The following is a 10,634-nucleotide window of genomic DNA, read 5'->3' as shown; positions in this document are numbered from 1 at the left end:
TCCTGTGCAAGAACCATCTCTATCCTACTTACGACATTAGCAGCCACCTGAAAAGAAATCTCACTTCCAGTCTCATTGGCCATCTGAAGTCTGATAGGGTGAGTGAGTCCCTCAATGAACCTCCCCACTCTATCTCCCTCCGTAGGTAGTAAAAGGAGAGCATGACGGCCAAATCCACAAAACGGGACTCATACTGAGTAACAGTCATACTACCCTGTTGTAGACGCTCAAATTGCTTGCGGAATTCCTCTCTCAGTGTGATAGGGAGGAACTTCTCCAGAAATAGCTGAGAGAACTGCTCCCAGGTAAGTGCAGGCGATCCGACTGGTCGGATCAATGTATAATCTCTCAACCACCTCTTGGCGGAACCCATCATCTAAAATACAGCAAAATAAACCCCATTGGTCTCAACTATACCCATGTTCCGCAGCACCTCGTGGCAGCGTTCAAGATAATCATGTGGGTCCTCAGAAGGTGTACCACTAAAGTGAACTGGAAAGAGCTTGGTAAACTTATCCAGTCTCAATAAGGTCTCAAAAGACATGGCAGGCCTATCACCGATCTGTGCCGCAATAATTGGCTGAAGTACCCCAACTGGCGGGGCTGCTGGAGCCTGATTCTGGGGAGCCATCTGCTCTGGAGCGGGAGTAGTGGGAGTTTGGGCTCCTCCCCCAGCCTGTGAGACGGCTGATGCCACTGGAAATGTACCATTCTGGGCCACGCCCTCCATAAGACTTACCAAACGGACTAGAGCGTCCTGAAGTACTGGAGTGGCTATGAATCCTTCCGGGACCTGAACTGGTTCAACTGGTACATTCTGAACTGGAACCTTCTCCTGAAGGTCCACCTGAGGTTCTTCAACAGGTGCAACTGCTCGAGCTCTGGACTGAGCTCTACCTCGGCCTCTAGCACGACCTCGACCTCGACCTCTACCCCTGGCTGAACCGGGGATTCTGGTCCCTGTCCATCAGTAGAGGTATTACGTGTTCTCACCATCTGTGAGAGAATAAGAGTAGAATGGTTCAATCATCGATGATAGAATAAAATCGCACGACAAAATAAGAAAGAAGTGATATTGTTCCTAAACCTCATAGCCTCTAAGAGATAAGTACAGACGTCTCCGTACTAATCCTTCAGACTCTACTAAGCTTGCTCATGACTCGTGAGACCAATGTAACCTAGTGCTTTGATACTAACTGTCACGACCCGAATTTCCCACCTTCGAACCATGATGGCGCCTAACATTTCACTTGCTAGGCAAGCCAACGTTAGAATAATATTAGCCAGTTTTAAGTAATTGTTTTAAATTTATTTATAATAAAGAAATACATGTGGAAGTAAAGTCTGAAATATAATGATTAATCTATAAAATAACGGTGCCTAAATACCATCCTAGAATTGGTGTCAAAAGTACACGAGCTTGTAGAATAATACAAATAAAGGTCTCAATAAAATAAAGCTGTCTAAAAACAAACACACAGCTAAAGAAAATTAGACGGGGACTTCAGAACTGCGAACGCCGTGCAGTTATACCTCAAGTCTCCTCTAAGTAGCTGAAATCCGAGCAAGTCTATGGTACGCCGCTGGGATCAACTCTGAAATCTGCACAAGAAGTACAGAGTGTAGTATCAGTACAACCGACCCCATGTACTGGTAAGTGCTGAGCCTAACCTCGACGAAGTAGTGACGAGGCTAAGGCGGTTCACTTACATCAACCTGTACGCAATATTAATAACAACAACAAATAATAGAAATAAATCAGGTAACTCATTTATAATAATTGAAGCTAACTCAGCAGTCATAATCCATTATTATTTCAACCAATTCTGTTGCAGCGTGCAACCCGCTCTGATAATATATTCACATTCAATTCTTTTGCAGCGTGCAACCCGCTCTCCCAATATATTCCTTTTAATCAAGTATGTCATATATTTATTTCAATCAAGTATATATATAGACTTTTAAATAAGTCTGTTGCGGCGTCCAATCCAATCCCCCAATATTAACTTTTAAATAAGTCTATTGCGGCGTGCAATCCAATCCCCCAAATATTAACTTTTAATAAGTTTGTTGCGGCGTGCAATCCGATCCCCCCAATATTGACTTTTAAATAAGTCTATTTCGGCGTGCAATCTGATCCCCCAAATATTAACTTTTAATAAGTCTGTTGCGGCGTGCAATCCGATCCCCCAATATTGACTTTTATATAAGTCTATTGCGGCGTGCAATCCGATCCCCCAATATAGATATATTTACTTTCATTTCCGTTGCGGCGTGCAACCCGTTCCCCCAATATATATAACTTTAAATAGCTCATAATGTAAATGAAAATTACTCCAAAAACTACCACGTCCAATGAGAAACTATTAAGCATCAAGGCACACAATAATTATAATTTATTTATGAACAAACAATGGCAATAACAATTTATTTTGGAAATCAGGGAGAAAATAGACAGTTTAATATTTAATATGCTAAATGTCAAGTAGCAATTAGTGCACATAATTCAAATAAGCATGTAGCAATTATTACAGGAATTTAAGAATTAATATTTGGCAAAGAATAGGAGAGAAATAATTATTATAACAATTAATACATGTATTAAAATAAATTTAGGATTTTCAAATAATTATGCAAACAATTAATTTGACGACGTATAGGCACTCGTCACCTCGCCTATACGTGGTTCATATACGTTTCACATAACAAATAATTTAAGGGTTCTATTCCCTCAAGTCAAGGTTAACCACGACACTTACCTCGCTTTGCAAATTTCAATCAATTACTCGACCACAATGTTTCCTTTAAACTTTATCTCCAAAAGCTTCAAATCTATTCATAAATAATTCAATATACTCAATACGAATCATAGGAATTAATTTCATACGAATTTACTAATTTTTCAGATAAAAATTTGAAATTTATTAAAATATTCGACAGTGGGACCCACGTCTCAAATCCCAGACAAACTTGCGAAATCCGAACACCCGTTCTTCTACGATTTCAACCATATAAAAATTATCCAATTTCGATGTCAAATGGACCTTCAAATCTAAAGATTTGTTTTTTTTTAAGTTTTACAAAAAATTCAATTTTTTCCATCTAAATCCGTAATAAATGATGAATATAGACATGGATTTGTGAAATATAATCACTTTTGGTTATAGAACACTTACCCAATTGAAAGTCGTGAAAATCTCCCTTGAAATCGCCCAAATCCGAGACTTGAAACTCTAAAATGAGTAAAAATGGTGACTTCCGAATTTATGGGCTCTGCCCAGTTATTTTCGCATCTGCGGATAAAAGTTGTGCATTTGCGAGACAAGGCTCGCATTTGCGATGCCAGGCTGCAAGGTGATGTTCCGCATCTGCGGACATTCCTATCGCACCTGCGACATCCGCTTCTGCGCAAAATAGCCGCACCTGCGAAGATCACAGGCCAGCCCAGTCCCGCATCTGCGCAATTCCGCCGCACATGCGGCATCGCATCTGCGGCCAAGACCCTCGCTAGTGCGATTACATCAAAGGCAGAAATTTTCAAAATTGGCTTAAGTCCAATTCTTGTTCCGATTTCGATTCGAATTACGCTCGGGGTACTGTGGACCTCGTTCAAATATACCAACAAGTCCAGAAACATAATATGGACTTTCTCAGGGTTTCAATTCCCGCCAAACAATATCAAAATTACAATTCATACCTCGATTCGAACTTTTAAATTTTAAACTTTTCAATTTGCAAATCTTATGCCAAAACATATTAAATGAATCCGGAATTACTTCAAATTTGGCACACAATTCATAACATAACGGAGCTATTCAAATTTCCAGAATCGGATTCCGGCTCCGATGTCAAAAAGTCAATCCCGTGGTCAAACTTGGAAGTCTTTAGCCTTTAAATTGCTAGTTCCGTTAAATGGTCATAACTTGAGCTAAGGACCTCCAAATTAAATTTCGGGCATACGCCAAGTCCCAAATCACGATACGGAGCTACCGGAACTGTCAAAACACTGATCCGTGTCCGTTTGCTAAACATGTTGACCAAATTCAACTCGATTAAGTTTTAAAGCTCTATTTCACATTTTAATTCATTTTTCACATGAAAACTTTTCGGAAAATTGTACGGACTGCGCACGTAAGTCGAGGAATGATAAATGATACAAACTCTATTGAAATTACTTGATTGTGTGTTGGTTCAATGTGAAACGAGAAGGACACAACGAGAAATCCAGACGTATGTTCCACCGTCTGCATTCCCTCAGCAACAGTATTTTAGTGGTCATGCTAATGGAGTTAGTTCATATCAGAGTCCTCCTAATCAAAGTTTTCCTAGTTCATCGAACATGCACAAAAACTATATGGCACAGCATCAGAGTCATGGCCAGGCTCAGATTCAGCAAGGCGGAGGTGGTACACGGATTGGGAAAGTGATGTTTAAGTTGGTGAAAACAATTGGGATTGGGGTGATTTCTCACATGATATTTGGGGTGGACGTCTCTCCATTGTTTGCTGCTTAATTTAACTTCATTTCTTCCTCAGCTGTTCTTGTTAGGGAAAACTGAGTCGGATTTTATCCTAAGCACTCCAACGTACTATCCCACAGTTTACTTCATTGCTATATATATGAATTTTAACTTCTATTTCCTAGCGATGTAATAAAATTGTCACACAACAATGCGATTTAACTTCTGTAAAATGTTACGTCACTACTACTCTTAATCTTTAAGTTACAAATTCTGTTTGTTACCGCTAAATTACATGTACTTTTATATGAGCTGAGTATATATAAGTACTAAACTCTTGTTATATTACACTTTTCATTAAGCAGCTAGTTTGGTAGCCATATTTGGCCAAGTCAATGTCGAAGAAGAATGTCATCACAGAATATAGATTGAACTCTTTTAACATGGATTGAACTTGGCGGTGCAAAAATAAAAAAATAATAAAAATATCGCATGTGTTTATCCAAAGCTCATCTTACTAATAATCACATGTTACCTAAAGAAGAGAATCTCTCAATTTTCCAGTCTAATATTTGTTTTAAGGATTAAGGCCAGTTAACTACGGCAGAAGAGTTTATTGCTTAAGAAGCAATGTAGAATTTTAAAAGAGCAAAAAGAATAGAAAAAGAAGCCAATTCTGTTGTAAGCACATTGGAGATTAAAATATTTTAGCCCTGGATCTTGCCATTGAAATACTAAGAATGAAGAAGTAACAAATCAAATAACCCCCAGGTTAAATCAATTTCATTTCTATATATAAGTTTGACTAGCTAATTGCAATAGCGTGGATGTTAATTAACGTTAACATAAGATTTAATAGTTTCATCTCAATCTGATCTTTGGGACCAAACAGTAGTACATATGTGGGGATAATTTCTTTAGTCATTTGACAACATAGTGATTCCCCACTTCATAAAATGTTAAAATAATCAAATTGGATGAGGTTACACCAAAATAAGTAAATAGTTGGATAGCTAAAGAAAGTCTGAAGGTTTGAACCATCAAAAACTTTAAGTTTTAGTCGATTCGCAATTGACTTTATAACTCCAGAGTAAACAAGAGTACTACTACGCGAAAAATCCCTTGGAAATTGCAGAATGCAAAGTGAAACTAGCACTAGCAGACATGTCAATTGTCAAATATCCAATAGAAATTATGTAAGAGCTTTCTCCTTTCATGTAGCCATCAAGGCAAATATATTGAAGAAACCTACTCATAGCTGCGGGCAAATGTCAAGAGGTGGAGCTAAGATTGGGGTCATAATTAAATATTCATACATATTTAATAACTTTTCTTATACAAATATATCATCTAAGTAAAAACTATTGAGTTCCTCTCTACGTAAGATTATATTGTAGCTTTGCCCATTGCCGCGGTGAAAATTATACAAGAACTATTGAGTAAGCTGAATACATTCAAGGTCCAGTGAAACCAAGTAAGAAGAAACAGGTAGCAACGTCCAAATAAACAACCGCTTTCACACAAGATTTGTACAAAAAAATTTCTCAGGTACCACACCTCATCACCACAATTCGCGGGTCCTAATTCACGAACCCTAATCACTTGACATCTTGTGCCCACATTATAAATCACAATCGCAGGGACATCTCACGTGCTGCATGGACAATTCACGTGCCAAATACCATTAATACCTCATATCTTCACGATCAACTCACGTGTTAAGCGAGTAACAATATCTCATATCCGCACGGACAACTCGCGTGCCAGCAATAACAATAATTCATAAACGCACAGACAACTCATGTGCCAATAGTACAACTCTCACACAGAAGGCAAGTACACGAAAATATATGTAAATGATCAATAGACATCGGGATTCATCATCCTAAACCGGTATGAGTGGTTAATTACGTGTATGCTTGTGCAAGTGTTCTATCACAACTCGAGTCAACAAGTGAGAACACACAAAGGAAACAACAAAACAAAGCATAAAATGCATGACTCACACAAGCTAGGCACACCACTATACAATTATCATGAATAACAATGCCCCCAGGCCATCACAAGTCATCGCAAATCATCCCCGACATAGCCCGCCATGTCTCCCCACGAGCGCAACAATAAAGTAAATTCTCCTTGTCTTGCCGTACGCGCATAATAATATTCTCGCTTTGTCTCGCCACGTGCGCAAACCCCACATGCGCAAACCCCCCCTCCCCACACACACACACACACACACACACATATATATATATATATATATATATATATATATATATATATATATATATATATATATAACCCGCCTTGTCATGCCGCATGTGCAAATATCAATAATAATAATAATAATAATAATAATAATAATAATAGCACGGATAACTCACGTGCGAACACCCCGACAATCCTCTCAACAGTATCACGTGTGCTAAAAATTTAACAACACAATATAATAACTCGCACCACATGCATGTGCCCATATGCCACAATATTTCCTTAAAATAATTTCAATACTACACATAGCCCCCGGCTCAATAACACTGAGTACAACAACAATAATAATAACACGAGAGTACAGCATGTAAATGAATACAAGAATTACAAAACACAAAGAAACGGAAGAACAAGGCTCACAATAAAAGACATGACAAGTAATAGTGGTTTCAAATAATAATGACTCAACAATGACAGAGATAGTGTGTAACAATGATATCAAATAAGAGTAACTCAACAATAGAAGAGATAACATGTAACAATGATTCAAAATAAGAACAACCCAACAATAATAGAGGTAACATGTAACAATGATTTCAAATAAGTACAACTCAACGATAAGAGAAATAACATATAACTAGGGGTGGGCATAAAATCCGAAAAATTAAATTCCGAACCGAACCGAATTAATTTGGTATTTCGATATCCCGTTTTTCAGTTTTTCAGTATTATTCGGTATAGATTTTTCGGTATTTCGATATTTCGATTCGGTACGCAGTATTAATTTTTTGATATTTCGGTATACCGAAATACCAAAATATATTAGGTCCAAGCCCATATCTATTTCTATTTTCCATCCCAATAAACAATAAACCTAAGCGCAACACCCCTAATCCCTTAGGCCTTAATTAGTCCCTTAGGGCTTAGAGACTTAGAGAGCAGACATCAAAACTTAGCTTCTGCTTACCCCTTCCCTTTTCTATTTTCTAATCCTAATTTCTCTCAAAAACATTGCTTGACTGCTGTTGTAATTCACGACTACAATAGCAGAGATGGCGACGACGACTTCACGACCTCAGCAATGGCGACTCCTCTCCTCGGCGACTACTTGTTTGCTCATTGTTGACCTTTATTCTTCAATCTTCAAGTCTTCAATAGGTTAACAACTTCTTCATTCTTCATTCTTTATTCTTCAGGTTTTATGTTAGTTTCAACTTGTTAAATCTCATTAAGTTTCTTATGTTGACAATAATTAATTTTTGAGCATTTAAAGAAAAATTGTTTTTGGGGTTTTAGCTAGTGAAAAGATTTGAGTTACGTACTTGAACTTATATGGAGTTAAGAATTTATGAATCATTGTTTTTGCCAAACTCAATCATAAATTTTTCTTTTCTGGGAAATTTCCGTCAAAGAGCACTAAGGTTGCCAGCAGAGAAGGACTACATTAAAATAAAATCAAGAAGTTCGAGTCGCTATATTTTTCAAACATTATATTCCTTTGAAAAGCTTTGCCAGATTCTCTTAGGCTACTGACAAAAGAACAATATTATCTTAGAGGAGAAGAGTAAGAAAGAAAGAACAATATCATCTTAGAGCATAAATCTCATGTTGTCTTTTTGCAATGTTCACATTTTCTTTTCAGGATCCAATGTTGTAATTGTTAAATCTAAGTCACTGCACTCCAGGAATTGTTTTTTGCTCTATGTAATTATCGAGATTTTATTTTCTAAGTTTGCCTTTGAGTGATTGAATTCTCAGTAGCAGTCAGAAGAAACATTAGGCAATAGGCATAGCATAATCTTGGGAGATTTGAAAGACTTTGGTAAGATATCGAAACCGTACTGAACCAAATAAGAAAATACAAAACCGTAACGAACTACTTTGGTATGATATTTGGTATGCACAATTGATATACCGAACACCGAAGTACCGAACTGTAGTTATGAAATACCGTACCGAAGTACCGAACGCCTACCCCTACATGTAACAATGATTCTAAATAAGTACAACTCAACAATAAGAGAGATAACAAGTGACAAAGACTTCAAATAAGGATAAGTCAACAATGGAAGAGATAACAATAACTTCAATTAAGGATAATCAACTACAGAAGAGATAATATGGCAATAAAAGAGGTAACAAATTCAATTTAGGTATATAAGAGTATATTTGGCAATAAAGGGTAGAACATGAACCAATCAACCTCAAATAAGATATGTAAGAGTAAATTTAGCAATTGAGGATTTAACATGATAAGACAACTTCATTTTAATGTACATAAGAACATAAGAGTCTAAGCCGATCAAATTTTCACATATATAAGCCGTGTAAAAACTCGTCACCTCGTGCACACGTCTTTCACGTAGTTCAAATAGTACAAACAAATCAATCCATATGGGGTAGTTCCCCCATATAATGTTAGGCAAGATACTTACCTCAAAAGTCCTCAATCAAGACTCTAAAATAGCTTTTCCTTTACAATTCACCTCCGCTCGGCTCAAATCTAACCAAAATCGATTCAATAACATCAAATAATGCAGGAGAAATTAATTCTAATAATTAAAGCTATGGTTTTTATACAATTTCTCAAAAGTTAACACAAGTCAATCCGGGGCTTGCTCCGTCAAAACTCGGGTCCAATGGTAGATTCCGACTACCCATGACCCACGCGTTCATATATATGATTAGTTTCAAAATCCAAGTCCAAATCGACTATCAAAACTCAAATTCTTATTTTTCAAAAACTTGACAAAGTTTCACTTTGATTCACATGATTTTGATGTTAAAATCTAAGATATATTGATGGAATATGATTAGAAATATATTAGAATCATTTACCCAAAGTTTGTAGATGAAAATCCCTCTTCAAAATCGCCTCCTATCGAGTCTAGGGTTCCAAAATATGAAAATGAGACCAAACATCCCGTCCCTCAGCTTTTTGTCTAGTCGCAGGTATCGAAAAATGCGAAGAAACCATCGCAAAAGAGAAGTCCCTCACAACACTGTTGTCATTGCAAATATGATGATTATCTCGCAATTGCGAACTATTGACTTCCGCAAAAGCGATCAAAGTGATCGCAAATGCGATAATGCACAGCTCATGCCAATATAGCAAATGAGATGGGTAGTTCGCAAATGCGAACTTTTCAGGCCACAGTGCACTTCGCAAATGCGATGATGAAGCTCGCAAATTTGATTGTCACAAATGCGACCTATTTCTCGCAAATGCGAGATCTAAGCACCATAAAAAATCTGAACCTTCTATGAACTCTCTGAAACGCATGTGAAACTCACCCGAACCCTCGAGGCTCCAAACCAAACATTAACACAAGTCTAAAAATATAACACGAACTCGCTTGAGTGATCAAATCATAAAAATAACATCCAAAATCATGAATCAGACCTCAAAACACATGAATCTAACATGAAACGCAAGGACTTCTAAAAATACAATCGCGCATCTGATTCCTATCAAATCAACTCGGAATGACGCCACACGTTGCGGTAAAGTTCCAAATGACAAAACAAACCTATTTCAAGTTATTAATCAAAAATCCAAATATGATAGCTATGAAATCAACCTACGGTCAAACTTATCAAAATTTTAAGCCTTTAAATTGCTAACTTTTGGTAAAACAACACAAATCAACCTACGGACTTTCGAATACGATTCCAGGTGCACGCCTAAGTCCAAAATCATGATGTGAACCTATCAGAGCCATCAAAATAGAGCTACAGGGTCATTTTCACAAAAAGCCAAACCTCAGTCAACATTTTCAACTTAAGCTTCTAATGTGAGAACCACTCATCCAAATTCATTTCGAATCATCCAAAAATCAAATCTGAGCATGCATGTAAGTCATAATAAATAATATGAAGATACTCAAGACCTCAAACCACTGAACGGATCACTAAAGATCAAAATAACTGGTCGGGTCATTACATTCTCCCCCTCTTAAACAAA

This window comes from Nicotiana tomentosiformis, chromosome 7 (assembly GCF_000390325.3).
Source record: "Nicotiana tomentosiformis chromosome 7, ASM39032v3, whole genome shotgun sequence".
In the NCBI taxonomy this organism is placed as follows: domain Eukaryota; kingdom Viridiplantae; phylum Streptophyta; class Magnoliopsida; order Solanales; family Solanaceae; genus Nicotiana; species Nicotiana tomentosiformis.
Note: the sequence above shows the minus strand (reverse complement) of the source record.